At 42.7% G+C, this 20,107-nt stretch overlaps 1 pseudogene; it reads right to left on the reverse strand.

Annotated features, from left to right (window-relative positions):
- Window positions 1-17,125: 17,125 nt before the first annotated feature.
- Window positions 17,126-17,251, reverse strand: LOC116820051 (U4 spliceosomal RNA; annotated as a pseudogene).
- Window positions 17,252-20,107: the final 2,856 nt, after the last annotated feature.

The following is a 20,107-nucleotide window of genomic DNA, read 5'->3' on the forward strand; positions in this document are numbered from 1 at the left end:
TTCTATGACTCTAGTTTTCAAGATTGTCCAAATCTTCTTGTATAATATTCTGGACCTCCTCCTCATTGGCAATACCTCCCAACTTTGTGTCATGCACAGATTTTATTAGTGCACTCCCATCATTTGTGTCCAGGTCATTAATGAGAACATTAAATAAAATTGATCCAAAGACTGATCCTTGAAGAACTCGACTAGTAACCTCCTTCCAGCCTTAGAGGTCACCTTTCATCATCTTGTAGTCTACCCTTTAATCAGAATCACCTTTCAACTCTCATATTAATCTCTATCTTCTCCAATTTAATTAATAATGTCTCATGTGGAAATGTATCAGATATTTTACTAAAGCCAGGTACAATAGATCTACTGCATTTCCTTTGTCTAGACAATCTGTTACCTTCTCAGAAAAAGAGAGATCAGGTTGGTCTGGCATCATCTACTTTTTGTAAAACCGTGCTGTATTTTATTCCAATTATCATTTACTTCTGTCTTTAATTATTGTGTCTTTTGAAATTTGTTCTAAGACCTTGCATACAATTGCAGTCGAACTAATGGGTCTGTAGTTCCCCACATAACTTTTTTTCCCCTTTCTTAAATATAGGTACTATATATACAGTCTCTCTCTCTCTCTCTTTCTCTCTCACATACACACACACACACACACACACCCCATAGGGAGTATCTATAGTTAAGTGTATGTCTACACTGCAGTTAGACACCCATGGCTGGCCCACACCAGGTGACTCAGGCTGAGGGGGTGTTTAAGGGGCAGTGTAAACATTCAGGCTTGGTCTGCAGCCCAAGCTCTTGTACCCTCCCCCCTCTCAGGGTCTTAGAGCTTGGGCTCCAGCCTGAGTCCAAATATCCACATTGCAATTAAAAAACTGTGAGAGCCCAAGTCAGCTGGTAAGGATCAGGAGAGGGTTTTTAATTGCAGTGTAAACATACCCTGTATATCATCAGTCCCCAAGCTGTTTTATTCATGCCCTCCTCACCTGGTCTGCACCCCCTACCCTCGGGAGCCATGGTCAGGAGTCAGGGCAGGGGCCAGGCGGAAGCTGGGTCTGGGAATGGGGGCAGAGTGGAGCTGGCCCATGCTCTCTCTCCATGCCATGTGGGGGCTGCCCCAGGCCCCGCAAACATTCTTGCCCATCCCCTAGCGGGGTGCACCCCACAGTTTGGGGACCACTGCTATATATACTATACAGTCAATTCTCCGGTCATCTGGTATGACCCCGAAGTTTATGGATTAATAAAAATCTTTGCTATTAGGCTTCCAAGTTAATGTGCTAGTTCCTCTATCATATCTTGAAGAAGAGTATCTGGCCTCCTAATTTGTTCCCATTAAAGTGTTTGACTCTGGCTTCCATCTTACATGTGGTCATTTCTACTTCCATTTCCTTATTCCCATTAATCACCCTGCCACTGCCCCCAAGTTCCTCACTATCCATATTAAAAACTGAGGCAAATTATTTGTTTAGTTGTTGGGCCATACCTAGATTATCTTTATTCTCTACCCTATCCTCAGAGCTTAGTGATCCCACTTCTTCTTTCCTTGTTTTCTTTTTATTTTTATGGCCAAGAACCTTTTACTGTTGGTTTTAATTTCCTTTGCAAGGTCTAACTCTGCTTGGCTTTTGACAGTTCTTTGCTGATCCATCCCTTCTTCCATTACTTGTAGGCTTACTATTTTTCCTTAAGAACCTGTTTGAGATGATTGTTCATCCAGTCTAGTCTGTCACCCTTCCTTCCAATTTTTTTCTCCTTGCTTGGAACACAGGCTCCAAATAGTTTCTGCAACTTTGACTTAAAGTAATTTCAAGCCTCCTCTACATTCAGATCCTTGTGTTCTTCAGTCCACTCCACTTCTCTAATTCCCTTCATTTTCTAAAGTTTGCCCTTTTGAAATCAAAGACTCCAATTGAAGACCTATTTTGTTTATCTTTCCACTTAAACTGAATTAATTAATGATCACTTTAACAAAGGTTGTCCTCTACAACCAGTTCTTCTGTGAGATCCTTACCATATTAAATCTAAAATGGAGTCATCTCTTGTTGCTTCAGTGAATATTTTATGAAGGAATCTGTCTATCCCATCCAGGAATATCTGCCCTATCTTTATTAGGAGCACTTTTCCTCTAATTTATATCGGGGAAATTAGTCTTCCATAATCACACAATTCCCATAGTATTTATTTAATTAAAAATATTAGAGATCTCTATCCATATCCATTTTGGATTTTGTGGGGCTTCTGGTAAGACCACAAGCAATATTCTAATGGAGCCTCTGTTACCATTGTTCCCCAGGTGATTTTGACCCAAACAGATTGTATTTTATCCATTTTATATACCCAGGTACCCATTCTATTTACCTGTCTTTCTGCTATTACACAACCCTAGCTCCAAAGAGCCTCCATGTACTTCCTTTTGCTGCCTGGCTTCTGCCCTGCATTCCATCACCTGTTCCAGTGGCCATCGCCAGCTCCCTTCTCTAATTTCAGCATCCATCTTCCATTTCCTGCTTTCATAGTAACTATCTCAGTATGAGTATTCAGTAGAGTTGGGCTGGAGTCCTATAAGTCTAATTTGTGTTTAGCCCAGTGTAGGGGCAAGGTTGCGGAAGACTGGTGAGGAGCTAAGTGGTGGACCGAGTATGTGATTGAATATGGGTGGAAGATGCAGGCCGTTCAGTAAACTTTGCCTAATAGACCTTGCTAAGATATGGTTTATTACAGTTCAGCATGCCTTTGTCTGTCAACAAGTCAGTTTATATAATATGTACAAGTTATGAATGTAATGAATGTAGCCAGCTGTTGACCCGGTATAACCCTGAGATAAGTGCGGGGGATATAACATCACAGAGAACTCCCCTTGGTGGAGTCCTGCCTGTCTCAGAGGGCCAGAATCCCCCGCAGCCCCTCCGTACGCCTCAGGGACTCCCCGCACAGCTTGGAGTGTAAATTCTTCCCTCAGTAAAGCCTTGCTTATTATTCTCAGGCTGAGTGTCATTCTTTTGCCGGTATCTCGGCCCCCCTTGTGGGCACATCCAACCTTCAGGGGTGCCTGATCCAGGCTTCTGGCTTGAGTCCATCTCTGCATTCAGTACCCATCAAATACTGATAGCCACTCTATGGAGAAATTTTACAAAGGGAAAATTTTCACATACTTGATTGTTTTACATCATTTTTAAAATTATAACCCCCCCTTTTAAAAAACACTCTTTAACTCAATTCATGCTTGCATAAGTAGCCATGACAACAGTTGAGCTAATGCCTTTTGCACCAGCTGCAGAGAGCAGATCAGCCTCTTTTCATCACTGTAAGCCTAAAATGCATTTAACCCCCTTTTAACTTGGTCACCAGCTGTTTATACACATACATGTAATATAATTATAACAACAAACAATGGTTATTTTAGCTAGTCCAAGGGAAATCAAAGCAGTTTGCAGGCAAGCATACACAAGATTAGTTTTCACCCAAGGAATCTTTTCTGGTGCAGTCAAGTACACTGTCAACAAGCTACAGGTGCACACCACATGGGTTGGTGAAAATGTAATTGGGAGGGGTGTGATGGTTGTTCTGGGACAATAATATGCTCATCCCAGTGTGCATTTTTGCATCTGTTATAAACTGACACATTTTTACTACGGTTTTAAGAGAACTAGGGCAGGTGAGAGCATCATTCCCTCTATGAGAGATGAAATGTTAAAAAGGGGCTACGCTGTCTCTATAAGGCAGCAGAATTGGATAATGAGACGAGCTCGCTGTGACTAAAAAGTCTTACTCTCTATTGTATTAAAATGAATGAATTTTGTATTTGATAAATAAAACAAAAACCCTCACAAAGTTTGATGGATAATTGGCAAAGCAAGTCACCTTTGAGGAGTGGGTCAGTCCTTAAACTCTTGTGTAACACCTATTTTAACTCCAGCTCTGCAATCATTTAACTACTTTTATATTTCTCAAAGTCAGTTGCTGAACTCTCCTGTTTTAATAGTGTCTTTGATTCATTGTGAGACAACATTATAAATGTGATGCAATCCAATTTACTCCAACAATATGTGTATAGTGAATCCTCCATGATGTTCCATTAAGTGGAAGAGAGGCAGGACACATCTGTGTTACTACTTTTGTTTGGAGAATCTGCTCTAACATTAAAGATGGCTATTTTGAGATGGAGAGACACATTTTTACAGTATCTGTTGGGGCACAGTGATCTCTTATTTTGAAAAAAATTGAACATACATCTGTCACTGTGTTCACCTTGATTTGTCCTGTTTTTGTACTGAAAAAAGTTTAAATAAAAAAAAATGTTGAGTCCAAATTATCCTTGAAGGCACATGGACAAAGCTCCTGTTGTGTTCAGTAGGACTTCACAGATGTACACGATGAAAGAATTTGGCACTGTACTTAATATAATGGGTGTCAGTCCCAACTACTCTAGTTAAGACTGCATAATAATATTCATTGTAATCACCTATTTTGAGGTGTTCACAAATTTCTAGAACATTGCTATTGCAAGCTGAGATTTTTCCTTTCTCTTTTTACACAAAGATTATTTTATTTTTTTTAAATTTGAGTGAAAAGAGTTTGGCTGGTTTTTGAATGAGGGGAAAATATATATTTGTCTATTTTTTTAAAAAAATACTTTTTTATCAGCCTATTGCTGTGAAAATAAAGTTCTGGGCATGAATGCCCAGGTGTTCAGTTCTGAAAGCTATGAGGCCTTCTAAGTTCCCAGAGAAGTCAGTAGGAGGGTTCTGAGCACCTAGCAAGACTGAACCTCATGGAAAGACATGTATGTGTAACCAGCTATGTCTTTGCTCTCTACATAACGTTAACAATATGAGGAAACCACAGTAAGGAAGTTGGGCTCCAAATAACTCTGTTTACTAACTACATTCAAGGTTTAACTATGTATATGAATATATCTATTTAGATATAGCTTATATGTAGATATAGTTAGACCTTGAATACCTACAGTTATTTAGAGTGTGTATGTGCGTGTGTGTGTGTGGCAGTGACGACCGGAAAGAGGAAGGGGTGGGGGGAAGATCACAAAAACGCCGGGGTCGGGGGTGCAAGGCCGGCAGCTGGGGAGATGAAGGGGCAGGGCCAGAGCTGCAAGGGAAGAAGCAGGCCCAGAGCCTCTCCTCTTCCAACCCCCTCTTCTGGCCATGCTGCCTGCCTGAGTTGCTGTGCATGGTGGGGCACACAGGGCTGCACTCTCCCAGGCAGTGGTCTAGCCACACTGCTTGCCTGGGACAGCCCAGGCAGGTAGCGTGGCTGGATGCTGCCTGGGAGAGTGCAGTAGCTGCATGCCGCACCACAGTAGCATCTGAGGCAGGCAGCATGGCTGGAGGCTGCATGGGAGACTACATTACTGGCTCCCCATACCAGGTGGACTGGAGCAGAGCCACCCCCCCAAGTAACATGGGATGGGGAGGGCATGGGGAGAGGGTGGGGCAGGGTCGAGACAAGCCACATAGGGGTGTCACTGGAGGACGGGGATGAGTCAGGTGGGGGGGTCACATGCCCCACCTTTAACTGGTGTCCCCTTGGCGTCCCTCCCACTAGTTGTGCGTGTACACGTACACGCTGCTGCTCTGTTAGATTGCAGTGGCTTCAGCAATAGAGGAGAGGTAGTCTTGCAAGAGGCTTCCAAACTATTTAAAGGTATACTATCCTATTCATATATATCACATACTAACTTAGCCACTCACTTAGTTTGGGAGGTTTTTCAAAGGAGCCTAATGGAGTTAGGTGCTTTGTTTCTTTTGAAATCCCATCCTAAACTCCTTAATTGTCTGAATTACTCTGAACTGACTAGGGTTGCTTACTAAGCATTTCAGGAAAACACAGTGTCTGGTGCAAAAAAATCCTGCTTGTGCATTCCCTCACCACATTGTTTGCTTAGCCAAGGAGTGCAGCCCAGAGCTGGGTACTCAGAAGTCTTAAGTGTTATTCCTACTTCTTCCACTAATCTTAATTCTTTGCATTTTACATTCCTTATTTAGTGGATGCCACATAGCAGGCCGTCAAATCGCATGACTCTCCTGTTACAGATTAACAAACTGAGGCACAGATAGATGAAGTGGTTTGTCCAAAGTCACACATGGGGTGGGTGAGTGTGACCAAAGTGAAAACAAAACACACATCTAGGAGATGCATGTGTTATCTACGGGCTGGTCTACACTGCAGGGGAAAATGGATTTTAGATACGCAACTTCAGCTACGAGAATAACGTAGCTGAAGTAGAATATCTAAAATCGATTTACTCACCCATCCTCACCGCGCGGGATCGATGTCCACGGCTTGCCATGTCGATTCCGGAACTCCGTTGGGGTTGGTGTAGTTCCAGAATCGATATAAGTGCGCTCAGGGATCGATTTTAACCCGCCAATACGGCGGGTAGTCTAGACGTGGCCTACTTGACCAATTTTTTTCTCAGAAAAGTTACCTCAGATTTGCAGACTTAGTCATGGGACTACTCTTTGTACTAACTCTTGACAGTGCTCTGAGGCCTACCAATGAAAAAACGCTATGAGAGCAAAGCCTTAACATTTACAGCAAGTACTGCTGTGATATAATTAGCTTTTGAATAACAATTCCCTAGCCCCCAGTTTTCAGTCACACACAACTTTCTGAAAATTTCACCTTTCTGACTGAAATTCTCCACATTTGGTCTCTGGCTGAACATCAGTTTGTTTCTAAAGTTTGAGCAAAAACAGTTCTGTTATTAAACTTGAGGAAAATAGGTGGGGAGGGAGGATACACTTTACCTAAATTAAAAATAGTTGCAGCCTCCTTTTCAATGGCTGTATTTTGAAGACTGAAATGTCATGGAGATCATCCTCATTGAGGGGAACAGGAAGGAAATTGGTTTTGATTCATCTAGTTTGAGTGGTCTAAAATTGAGTTATGAGCATGTGCAATTGATTCCCTCCTCCCGCTGTAACTTCTTAAGTGCACATCTAAGCAAGACTGCTCTGTGTGTATGTGAACAGCAAAGTTAGCTTGCCATAATTGGCTAGTCATCCAAGGGTGGAACTGGCACAAGGTCTCTCTACCACTTGAGAGCTTGTCAGAATACCAGCAGAGAATCCTGTGGCACCTTATAGACTAACAAGTTTTGGAGCGTGAGCTTTCATGGGTGAATACCCTGGCCCTGTCGCTGAACATCTTGTAAGGCTCTGACAAAGGCTTTTGTGTGGTTTGTGAGGGGCTCCTTTGTCTACCCCTAAGTATTTTAGCATTTTTAAAATTGTACGTGATCATGTAAGTAAAGATGTGTGTTCCCATACTTTCCACTGTTGGTGGTGTTTCCTAAAGTCTTTATACACTTTAAGTCATGTATATAACTATCAAAGTGCAAGTTGTTGGGAAATCAGACCTATAATACACTAGATGTAGAGTAAACATTTCAGAGGTGCCTCACTCCAATTTTCAAAATGGATTTAGGCTCCTATGTGCCCGTTTGAAAATGGGATTTAGGCTCCTAAATTGCATAAGTGCTTTTGACTTGAGTTTTACCCATGGAACCTTTGTCTCTTTCCCTACTCTTTTTGCTGCTATATGCTTGCCAGCAATAAGTTCATATGTATGCTGAATTTCCTATATAAAGTTGGTGGGAGTTTAACTGCACAGCATCCCTACATTTGCAAATGCAGTAAGATATATGAATTAGGCTGTTACAGTTCTTGTGGAAACTGAGGCTACATCTACACTACAGGATTATTCCGATTTTTACATAAACCAGTTTTGTAAAACAGATTGTATAAAGTCAAGTGCACGCGGCCTCACTAAGCACAATAATTCAGTGGTGTGCATCCATGTACCGAGGCTAGCGTCGATTTCTGGAGCATTGCGCTGTGGGTAGCTATCCCGTAGCTATCCCATAGTTCCTGCAGTCGCCGCCGCCCATTGGAATTCTGGACTGAGATCCCAATGCATGATGGTGCAAAAACAGTGTCGTGGGTGATTCTGGGTAAATGTCGTCACTCATTCCTTCCTCTGTGAAAGCAACGGCAGACAATCATTTCTCGCCTTTTTTCCCTGGATTGCACTGGCAGATGCCATAGTATGGCAACCATGGAGCCCGTTTTGCCTTTTGTCACTGTCACCGTATGTGTACTGGATGCCACTGACAGAGGCAGTACTGCAGCACTTCACAGAAGCATTCATTTGCCTTTGCAAGGTAGCAGAGACGGTTACCAGTCGCTCTGTACTATCTGCTGTGCCATTGTAAAGTGGTGATGGGATGACGGTTATCAGTCGTTCTGTACCGTCTGCTGCTGTCATGGGTGCTCCTGGCTGACCTTCGCTGAGGTCGGCCGAGGACGCAAAGACAAAAATGGGACTGAACCCCCCCGGGTCATTCCCTCCTTTATGTTGTATCTAAAAATAGAGTCAGTCTTGCCTAGAATATGGGGCAAGTGTACTAGAGAACCAGTGTATCAGAGAACCAGAGAGCACAGCTGCCCATGTCAGATCCACAACAGAATTATGATGAGTGCCATGCCATTCTAGGGATGTCCTGACAACACCCCACCCGTTGTCGTCCCTCCTCTCTCACAACCTACATGGGCTACATGGCAGTGTTCCCCCGTTTGTGTGATTGAATAAGAACACTGAGTTTTTAGTGAGTAAAATGCAGGGGAGCGCAGCCCCCAGCCCCTATGGTTACGTCCAGGCGGGACATTTAAACGGCTGGGGAAAGAGAGAGAGCCCAGACACCCGCTGCCTATGAAGTCCAGGCAGTACAGAGATCACTTTACTTTAAGACATGAAAGGAGGGGGGAGGGCGCTGATGAACTCAGCCCCTCAGTTGCTATGGATGAGGAACGGTTTACCAGCCGTTCTGTAACCAATCTTACTGGAATGGAACGGGAGTCATTACCTAATTTTTACCCAGGCGCCCCTGGCCGACCTACACCTTGAGGCAGCCAGGAGCACTCACAGGATATGTGGACAATCAGCCTTTTGTACGAAAAGATAACCGTCTGCCACACGGGAAGGGGAGAGGCGAAGATGCCTGCTATTAATTGCTGCAGCACTGGTTACAGCAGGCAATGCAGTAGACATAGGGTGACATTGAAAAGTCAAGACAACATTTTTTCCGCTTTTCTTTCACCGGGGGGGGGGAAGACCGGGGTAAATTGATCGACATTATAGCCCTGAACAACCCCGACAATGTGTTGACCCTACAGGGCATTGGGACAGCTCAGCCAAGAATGCAAATACTTTTCGGAGACCTGCGGGAGACTGTGGATACGCTTGAGTCCTCGGCCCACTCCCTCCCTCCATGATCCATCCATTTGATTCTTTGCTTTCCCGTTACGCTTGTCACAACAGCACTGTGCTGTGGACTCTGTATCATAGCCTGGAGATTTTTCAAATGCTTTCTCCTTTCTGTTGTAGCCCAAAGGCCTCTGGCCTAACAGGCGTCTGATGGCCAATTGCCGGTCATTTCTAAAGTCCACTAGTACTTGTGTGCAAGCAAACCGTAGTGGGTGTGAACCTTAGACGGGCCTTGCAGATTTTGCCTGGTCACCTCAGGGGTTAGGCTAGGGTCGTGGTATCTCCTGTCTTCTGTCCTAGCAACCCAGGGGTCAGGTAGTGCTGTGTGCATAACACCAGCATCGCCTTGTCAAAGCTTCCACTTGTAGGGCCCAAATCTGACCATTGTAATGCAGTTCAAAGGTCGGATTAGGTGTGTGCAACAACTGTGCTAAGTGTGCTGAGTGCAGCTTCTAGTAGCTTCTAGTGTGCCGTGTGCAAAATCTTCCCACGTAGGGGGCAACAGCTCGGAACCTGGAGGGTGGGGGAGCTAGGGACCAATCAAATTCTGCCAAGTGTAAAACAGTCCCTGGAATAAAACCATGCCTCCGGCCAGGGTCTGTAGGAGTATCCACGAAACCTGACTGAAGGACCTGATCAACCCTTCAGCCAGGGGTCTCCTCCGGAAATAGCCGGCTCGTGTCGTGTTGTTTATTATTTTCCACGGTATTTTTCACGTGTTGCTTATTTATTCTACGGTATTTTTCCACAGATTCGGTATGCTTCTGGTGTCTGTACTGCTGATCAGCTGCGCCTGGAATACGGTACTTGCTCACTAACTGTCTACGCCTTGCCTAACTTTTCCTCTCCTCCTTCCCCTTTTTATTTGGTATACAACTGCACATGCTACTGCCTGCTGTAAAGTTATGTATATATGGTATCTAAGGATTGAGTTGTTTTAGAGAACTGCTATTGAAGTTAATTTGGGGTATATATTTGGTTAAGTGTGCACACAATTCATTTAATTTGGTGTATTCGTTTACCTTTTACAAGAGCAGTGTTTTGAAGTATTTGGTTATGTGTTAATAGATGTAAATAGCGTGGTTTAGATTGTGTATAGGTTTCTTGTTTTAATAGCTTGTTTTAATAGCACTGTTAGTTGATAGAAGTGCCCCCCCCCAGCCCAAGTTGTGATTTTCTCCCTGTTAATAAACGGCCACGTGGTGTTTTGAACTGTCAGTCTGCTTAGTCTTGGTTTTTCCTCACTCGATTAAAAACTTCACCGAACCCGCATTTCGGGTACGGACAATTTCGTCTTCTGTAACGGAGCTGTAATAGAACAGATTTGTCTCCCCATACAGCGATCAGATCCAGTATCTCCCAGACGGTCCATGCTGGAGCTCTTTTTGGATTTCGGACTGCATCGCCACCCGTGCTGATCAGAGCTCCACGCTGGGCAAACAGGAAATTAAATTCAACAGTTCGCGGGGCTTTTCCTGTCTACCTGGCCAGTGCATCCGAGTTTTGATTGCTGTCCAGAGCGGTCACAATGGTGCACTGTGGGATACCGCCCGGAGGCCAATACCTACGATTTGCGGCCACACTAACCCTAATCCGATATGGTAATACCAATTTCAGCGCTACTCCTTTCGTCGGGGAGGAGTACAGAAACCGGTTTAAAGAGCCCTTTATATCACTATAAAGGGCCTCGTTGTGTGGACAGGTGCAGCATTAAATCGGTTTAACACTGCTAAAATCGGCTTAAACACGTAGTGTAGACCAGGCCCGATAAATAGGAGGAAAACACTTTTTAAGGACTATCTAGAAGAATTGTTAAAACATCTTAATTAAAACACTCTCACTGTAACCAGCTTCACCTCATCACTTTAGAACTGATCAAATGAATAATCATTTTTATCACTGGGCTATCTTTTAAAAGTACTACTATTTGTATGGAATTTCCATGAGCTACATCTTATGCACAGTTTCACACACCTTGCTGCTTGTTATTCTGCTGTTTCATCCGTACAGCCACAGAAGCAGGTTTAAATGTTCCAATGCCCTCTGCAAAAATAAAACCTAGAGAGTTTGCTGAGAATCAAATGCAGGATCTCAGCATTGTGTATTGTATTCAATGTATAGTTCATGTTTCATTATGTTTTACAAGGTATCAGAATCTTTCTGTATTAATAGTGTATGCTAGAAAAGGGTTTATTAAAACAAAATGAGGTCAGACCCCAAAGGCTCCTAATTTTTGCCATGCAGTGTATCAGTAATAATGTGGTACTGCACAGACAATAAAGTGGAATGTGGAAACATCAAAATGCTTCTCATGACTTCAAGTCGATATTTTCACCTGCTCTTTGCAAGAGGTTATGTGACCTAAAAAAAACCACCTTGTTTTCGCCTTTTGGTTCACTTGGTAGCACGCTTGGATCTGGCCTAAGTTCCTCATACTCAACGGTGATACTGAAGTGTAATATTATACAGTTAGAATTACCATCCTTTGAATGAAGCATGTAACTGATATCCATTGTGACCACTCCAGAGGATATTAAAGGTCCTGCAACACTTGTGTAGAACTGTAATCTTGATGCTGAAGACAGCATTTCATCTAATATATATATTGCTAATATCTAGTGTGTCAGGGCAAACAATAGTTTTGTGTGTGTGAACCTGCATTTGCATGTAGAAATTATATTGTTACATGTTCAGCTCCAAATATGTGAGCTTTCTTTGTACAACAAATTCAACTGTTGTTCTATTCTATACAAGTTTTTATGCACTGTTTATCATTATAGTATCTGAGCAACTTCCAGCGGTGCATTATGCAATATGCAGGGGCGGCTCCAGGCCCCAGCATGCCAAGCGCGTGCTTGGGGCCGCATGCCATGGGGGGCGCTCTGCCGGTCACCGGGAGGGCGGCAGGCAGGCAGCCTTCGGCAGCATGCCTGTTGAGGCTCCGCTGGTCCCGCGGCTTCGGTGGACCTCCTGCAGGCATGCCAGAGCCACGGGACCAGAGGACCCTCCGCAGGCATGCATGTGAGACCGGCAACCAGCAGAGCGCCCCCACGGCATGACGCCATCCTTGGGGCGGCTAAATGTCTAGAGCCGCCCCTGGCAATATGAGCATACATTTGTCATTTGTTTTCTCATCTTCTCCCCAGAGGGAGACGTGTGTGCAGTGGAGTGTCTTATTTTTATAGGTATAGAAATATACCTGTTACTTGTATTTATGCTAGAGAAGATGAGGTCAAAGAAATGTGCCTTGCACTTGGAGTGGAAAGTGGTCAGGTTTGTGATGGTCCTTAGTTCCTGGGGGAGTTCATTCCACAATCTTGGACTTCCTCTGGGGAATGTTCCATCTTCCCCAGAGCCTAGCTTTACCTTTACTGTGGAGAGTTCCATTGTGGCAGAGGAATGAAGTTGTCAACCACAGTCTTCATCCCAGGCTATGGAGTGCTTTGGACTGATAATAAGGACTGAGACCCTGAATTTGATTCAAAATTCTATAGGAAGCTGGTATAGAGAGTCGAGTACAGGTGCAATGGGCTCACGGTAGCCTGTGTTACTGAGGACGTGCTGCAGTGTTCTGTGCCAGTTGGAGTTTAAGTGCTGAAGGTTTCATGTCCAGTTATATCACATTGCTGAACTCCAGCTGAGTGGTGATGAAGGCCAGAGTAACTGAAGCTAGGTCTTCATTGCCAGGATGAGAGAGAGTCTCCTAACCAGCTGGAGATGGTAGAAAGCATTGCTCACAACCTTTGCAATATAAGAGCTCAGCATCAGTGAGGAGCACTCTTAGAGCATGGACTAAATTGGCCAATTGTGGATGTGAGCCTTCAGTCAAAGGAGAGAGCACCGTGTCTGCAAACTCCTCAAAATACTTTCCTCTTCCCACCAGCATCACTTCTGTTTTGTTTGGATTCAGCTTCAACCAATGTTTTTCATCCATTAGCTGATCTCAGCCAAGCTCCGGGCCAACTTGGTGGTAGTGATGTGGTCATATGTGGTGATGGGTAGGTAGAGCTGTGTCATTTGCATCAAGGCTTTGGAATGGAGCATGGAGCTAGACCACGGAGCAGCTCTGGAGCAGTGGAGCTGCAGGTTTTTGCGGGGAGATGGAGCAGAGCTGGAGCACAGCTCCAAAGCCCTGATCTGCATGCTGCTGGCACTTGAGTTCAGATTGTCTGATCAGTTTACCTAGTGAGTGCATGTAGATATTGAAGAGAACCTGTCAGGGTTCCTTCCCCACTCTGACCTTTAGGGTACAGATGTGGGGACCTGCATGGACACTTCTAAGCTTAATTACCAGCTTAGATCTGGTCTGGCTGCCACCACTCGCAAACACTACTTTCCTTCCCTGGGTAGCCTTGAGATACTTCACCGATTTCCTGGTGAACACAGATCCAAACCCCTTCGATCTTAAAATAAGGAGAAATTAACCATCTCTCCTCCTTTCTCTCACCAACTCCTTTGGATCTTAAAACAAGGAAAAATCAATCAGGTATTTTAAAAAGGCTTTTAATTAAAGAAAAGAAAGGTAAAATAAAACCCTCTGGGAGAGATTAGCATACCAGCTATTCCCACAGACAACAGATTCCAAACACAGAGGATGTTCCCCTGGGCAAAAACTTAGTTACACAAAAAAAATACCCAAATACCCAACTTGACTATTCCTCTAATTGCACAAGACAGGTTACAAAGAAATAAACATAAACCTATTTATTTCCTTCACTAATACTCACTACTTAATAAGAGGCTGAATTCTGGAGCTTTCTCACTGCAGTCAAAGTGAAACTGACTAAAAAAAGGAAACTTCCCTCCTTGCTTTTGAAACATTTTGTTCCCCATTGGTTCCTCTGGTCAGGTGTCAGCTAGGCTAGGTGAACTCCTTAACCCTTTACAGGTAAAAGAGGCATTAACTCTTAACTATCTGTTTATGACAGAATCAGAGAGAGAATTGATCCTTCTGATCAAGTGAGGGTCTAGTGGTGGAGGTGCAGTTTCCCATCACTACCCTTTGGGTATGTTCCTTTAGGAATGACTCAAATCATCTTATCACCTCTTTTTCAGGTGAGACAGCAGTATCTCACAGTTAATAGTATCAAATGCTACAGAAAGATGCATGAGGATGAGAATGGATGTCTGTCCTCTGTCCACTGAGAAGGAGAATATTATTCATCAGTGCCACTTATGCAGCTTCAGTTCCATGTCCTGGCCTGAATCCATATTGTGCCAGGTCTACAATATTGGCTTCAGTTACATGAGTCTATAGTTAGCCTTTTGCTACCTTCTCTATGAGGTTTACCCAAGATGAGAGGTTTGACACTGGGTGATAGTTGGCTAGGACCAAAATATTCAGCATGGGTTTTTTCATGGTTGGTCAGGATATTGCATGATTGAAGGATGAAGGGAAGATTCCTTCTCTGAATGAGGCATTCATTGGTTGTTTCAGTCAAGGATGGCCGCCAGTCATTCACGACTGTCTTGTGTAAGCCAGGAAGGGCAAGTATCCATAACTTCCTGGTGAGTGAATGTGCTGAACTCTGGGCATGCAGGAGGACTCTTGGTTGGTGGTTCCAGGTGGAGAAGAACCAGTGATCTTTGAGAAGGATTCCCAAAGGTATGTGTGATCTTTTCAGCGAAGTATGATGATAGTTCTTCTCAGTGCTTGGTGCTGAGCTCTGATGCAGGTTGTTGGCACTCAGACTTGTAGGCAGGTAAGCTCCTTGCAGTGGGATTTGGCAGCCTCAGGTTCTCTTGGCCTGTAAGACAGCCTCAGCATAGGCTTTGAGAAATTTGTTTCATCCTGCCTGAATCACTTTTGTTTACCACCATCAGCTCTTGAGTTTATGCCTCTCTCCTTTGATTAGGTGCAGGGTGTCAGAAAACCAAACAGATCTGTGTGGGGTGACAGGGAAGAAGGCATTGTTTGGAGGCCAGTGTGTCAGTGGTTGATACCAGTCTGGAACGGTGGTAATTCACCAGGTCCATGACTTTTCACCCATTACTGTGGGTGAGGTAGTGGTGTCCTTCAGCAGGCTTTGGAATTTGATGGAGTTTGTGAGTCTTCATGGTAATGCTTGGGCACTGGCAGGTCTTTAACCACTGCGTTTATGAGGTGTTGGTCCGTCCAAAACAGTGGCTGGGTAGTAATGTCCTCTATCTTGATATCTAGGCCAAAGATCAGGTTTAATGTGTGACCAACTGTGTAGTTTGGACAAGTGTGACCTGTGAAAATCCTAACAAAGCAAATGAGGAGGTGAGTTTTTTGGTTTTTGCCTCTGGGATATTTTACCACCATCACTGACAAGGTATCAGTGAACTCCTTTATGAATCCTTTGTCTAGTGGTCTGTAAATAAGTATAACATTTATGGCCATCTTTGGCTCTGGTTTCTACGGTCAGATGAATGAATTCAAATGAATTTGATTTATATGAGACACGCCTCTCTTGCATTCACACAGCTTCCATGTATGGGGGGAAATAGCCCCAAATGGTTGCCATATTTTTGTATTGCTATGTGTCACTATACAGTAACTACCTTCCCCCCCCACACACAAACAGATACCTAAAGTAGTAACCCTTGTAGTAACTCAGTGTTAGGTTACTAGACCATCAGTCACAAATCCTTGATTCTGAATTCTTTTGGCAAGTATTAAACTCTGAAACCAGTGATGGATTTAGTTTTGAGGTATGTACACCTCTCAGTGAACAGCTAAGTCCATCCTATTGCTATATAGCCTTCAACCTCACACTGCTGGGCAAAACAGGGAAAGAAAAATATGTTAGAGTCACTTTGTTAGTCACTTTGTGATTTTTGAACTGTTGATGTGCATTAGATTTTCCTGTATGTAATCATAAGGAAAATTTCAACTGCTTAAGGGCTCAGTTGTGATTTTTCCATGAGCCCTGAAAAAGGGAGAGCAGAACATAAGGAAGAGACCTCCTGGTATTCCAGCATCCATGTGCTAGCTGGTACATTTGGTGGGTGGAGCCCAGGCTGTGCCTGCTCTCGATCCCATCTTGCCCACTTGGAACAGGAAGCTGCTTCCCTCTCCATGATCTGGATAATGAATGAAAGGGAATCAGGGTGAATAAAACATTGACATAACTGTAGAATGCTGTTTGTACATTTTACAAAAATCATATTGAAAAATTTGACAAAACTATTTTCTATTGAAAAATGCCATTTTATGAAACCATAACATTTTGGGGGGCTTGAAAATTTAATCAAAAAGGTTTCTCAGGTCCAGCATGGAAATTCTTCTCAAAATGAGAGCGAAAGAGATCCACCATAGGATATTTTTCATGAAAACATTTGAAAGGCCTTTTTTTGTTCCACACTGAAACAAAAGAACATTTCAAAACCTCAACATTTATGCAAAAATTGTCAAAGTTGTGTGTTATGTACCTAAATACCTGGTTTAGGAGCCTAGCATCAGGCATCCCTGTCTGATAATCTTTTCCATAACTCTGGTGTCCTATCACAGGAGCTAAGATCAGCAAAAATTCTCCTGTCTGTTTTCACAATAGATCTTTCTAGCACCAGTGGCATGGATGGCCCTTGTCTGTGAAAATAGCCCCTTCTGGTGACTTACCTTAGCCTGGGCTTGACAATTGTCAGAGAATGGCATGGGGTACAATATGCCTGTCCACTCAGCCATTTGACTGATGGTCATCATTATTGCAGTGATCAGAGATTTGGGGCTGAGGAGTGAACCACCAACCTTTAGGGACAGTGGTTTGGCATTTTGATAATTATTTGCTTTTAAATAGTGTGTGACACCCACATGTTATGGTGCCCCATCTAAACAAAGAGAAAGGCTCTTGACAATGTAAGCAGTCCCTTACTATTCCTCCCGTGCAAGAAGAAGGACCTTCTTATTGTTAGGATATTGGGAAAAGTTTTCAACTAGCAATAATCACACCTCAGATTAACTTCATTGGTTATGATACTGCCACTGCGCAAAGTTTATAACTCAAAATAAACAATTTGATAAAGGTGTCTCGTTAATTTGACAATGAACTATAGTCTTAAACTCTCCTTGATGCCTGGCTTTAATTTTCAGTAGTAAGTGCTGGCTTTAAATTTTTTATGAAGGTAAGGTGAAGTGGAACTACAGATGCCTCTGCTAGCACAAATCAGGAAGTAGACTGGTTTTCTGGTTTCCTGCATTATGGTCAGGTAGTTCAGCACAACTGTATAACAAAGGTATTGATCACATTTATGTCATGAGGTACATAATAAACACAGAGGTAACTGTTAGGAAAGGATATCACTGTCATTTGAGTTTTCTTCCATGTAGGCTGCTTGATCCGTTATCGATCCATGATTATTCATGGTACCATATGTGGTCCTTTCCTATGGACATTGATACCTTTTTTCACATCTGTTTCATTCCCTGCCTTCTTCAGTAAGACTAATTGTGAAGAGAGAGAATATAAAAACAGTTTAGAGAACAGAGTGAAGAGCCAATGAAAGAATCACTTAAATAAATGGATTTGTAAAACTTGATTGTTCTAAGACTGTCCATGCCAGGACTGCAATTTGAATTAAACATAAGGTGGCTTCTTTCACTGAATCAATAAGTGCAAATAACATAGCTTGCAACCATGTTTTATGTCACAGACAAAAATGGTTCTTAACAGCTCTCTGAAGGCTATGCTTCAGCCACCTGCTGTTAACGTTGTTTGCATTTTCTTAGAAAATTTATTCTACAACATTAATATAGACAAGCATGCAGACAGCATACTTGGGGCTAGAATTTGTAGATGTTTGAAAGGCACATTTCTTAATGAACACTATAACTTTCTGTAAACTTCTTGGTACCAAATATAAATGGCAGGGAGGGAGCATGGAGAGACTCTACTGCAGCTCTTTTTTCTTTTTCAAATTAGGGATGGCTGGTTTGTGGAAAAAGACAGTTCCTATTGTTGTTTGGAAGGCCAGTTTGCTGATTAAACCATATGACTCTTTTGTCACTTCCATAATAATGGATTCCATTGCAAAATACTGTTATTTTATTCCCATTTGGTATGCGTGCTCTGCTATTTGGGTAGCTATAGGGACCTCCTAACATATATTTTACAGTGATTGTTTCCTTTCCACACATATGCTGTGTGCATATTGTAATATTTGTTAATTTTTTGCGGCTGGCATGTTATTGTATATTTGGTAGCTGCAACAGGAGAGTCATTGCAATGGAGGCACTGTCCATGGCAGCATTCCATTTCCCAATTGATGGCTTGCAATGGGGAAAAGGTTCCTAGAAAATTTTTTGACCTCTGCACGCGTTTGACTTCCAATCTTTACCTCCCTTAAGGCGAAACCTTAAGGCATGTTCATTCCGCATTTCCTGCTCCCACCTCTTTTCTTCACCAAACTCTGCCATGAAAACAAGTTCCTCTATTCTGCCATCCACCATGACTATCCTTCTACAAACCCACCAAAGATGTTTCTACATCCCAGACCCTTCACTGTCTTTTGATTCCTAACCTCTAAATAGAAGAAGGTGCTGAGCACCACCTATGGGATTTGACAGAACTCAGAGACTCACAAACTGAAAATGCTCAGCATCTTTCTGTTTTTTTCCCCCAAAGACCCTATATATTCCAGTTCCATCCCATTCTTCACTTCTACTCCTTCTCATATTGAATCTTACACCCAAGAACTGGCAGGTACATAAAGGAAGAACTGACTTTGAAATATTTTGTTCTAAAATGTATTTATTTTTCCATTTAAAGCATACACATCTAGAACCGGTCCTTAGCTGGTATAAATCAGCATACTCTACAGATGCCAGTTTATATCAGATGAGGATCCTGGGTGTTAATATTCTGTAACTGATTAGTAAGTTTGTGTCTTATAAAACCTTTGCAGTTTACATTTAAGCGGCTGCATGAACAGCAGGCAAACTGCATGTATTAACATGTTGTGTTGCTGCTGTTAAATCTAAATCATTTTTGGAGAAAAGCTTAAGGGGAAAGAAAACTTCCAAAACCAAGACCAAATGGAGTATTTAAAGCTCAACCAGAAGAGAAAAAGCCAAACAAACTTAACATTTTTTTTATTGTTACTAGAAAGGATATGAATCTGGACTGACAGCTTGTATATCAAGATGCAATTTGCTCTGATTTCAAATGGCCAGGATGTTATGCCCAAATAAAGGACCCAGGGGAAAAGTAAAGTAAACATCAACTCCATTCTAACCAGTGCTGCGTTAGTAAACAATAAAGGCAATAAAACAATTTTTTAATTCTTACCGTGACCAGAACTTTTCTTGATAATGAGACACCTTGGCAGGTGCATTTTATAGATGACTTTCAAAAGCTTAATGGACATTTATTAATCCTCTACCATTAATTATGTATGTTTATAGAATATGTAGTGTGTGTGTGTGCACACGCATGTGATCAGAAAAACAACTGCAATTTAAAATAAAATAAAGCTGGCAGAATTGTTGAGTTAGGAAGAGTATCTGAGTGGGAGAGGTCCAATATACAAATGTGCTAGGTTCATTTGGTCACTTTAGCAGTAAGGCAAGCCAAGAACTCCCATTACATGTGACAGTGTTGCCAGGTGTGACAGATATGAAAATTTCCTACAATATCTTTGGAAGATCTGACTGCATTAAGTTTATGTATCATTGTGGGTCAGGGGCTGTATGTAATTCAATTAATCACAGCCCCTCCAGAAACTAAGAACAGTTGGCAGTGATTAGGCAAATTCACTGAGGCTGTAACACTTCCAGAGAGGTACAATCACCTAGAGAGTCTTGCATATACTATATCAAACTAGATCCTCCAGAGACCAACAGACAGACAAAGGA

The sequence above is a fragment of the Chelonoidis abingdonii genome, chromosome 2 (genome assembly GCF_003597395.2).
Source record: "Chelonoidis abingdonii isolate Lonesome George chromosome 2, CheloAbing_2.0, whole genome shotgun sequence".
Lineage (NCBI taxonomy): Eukaryota > Metazoa > Chordata > Testudines > Testudinidae > Chelonoidis > Chelonoidis abingdonii.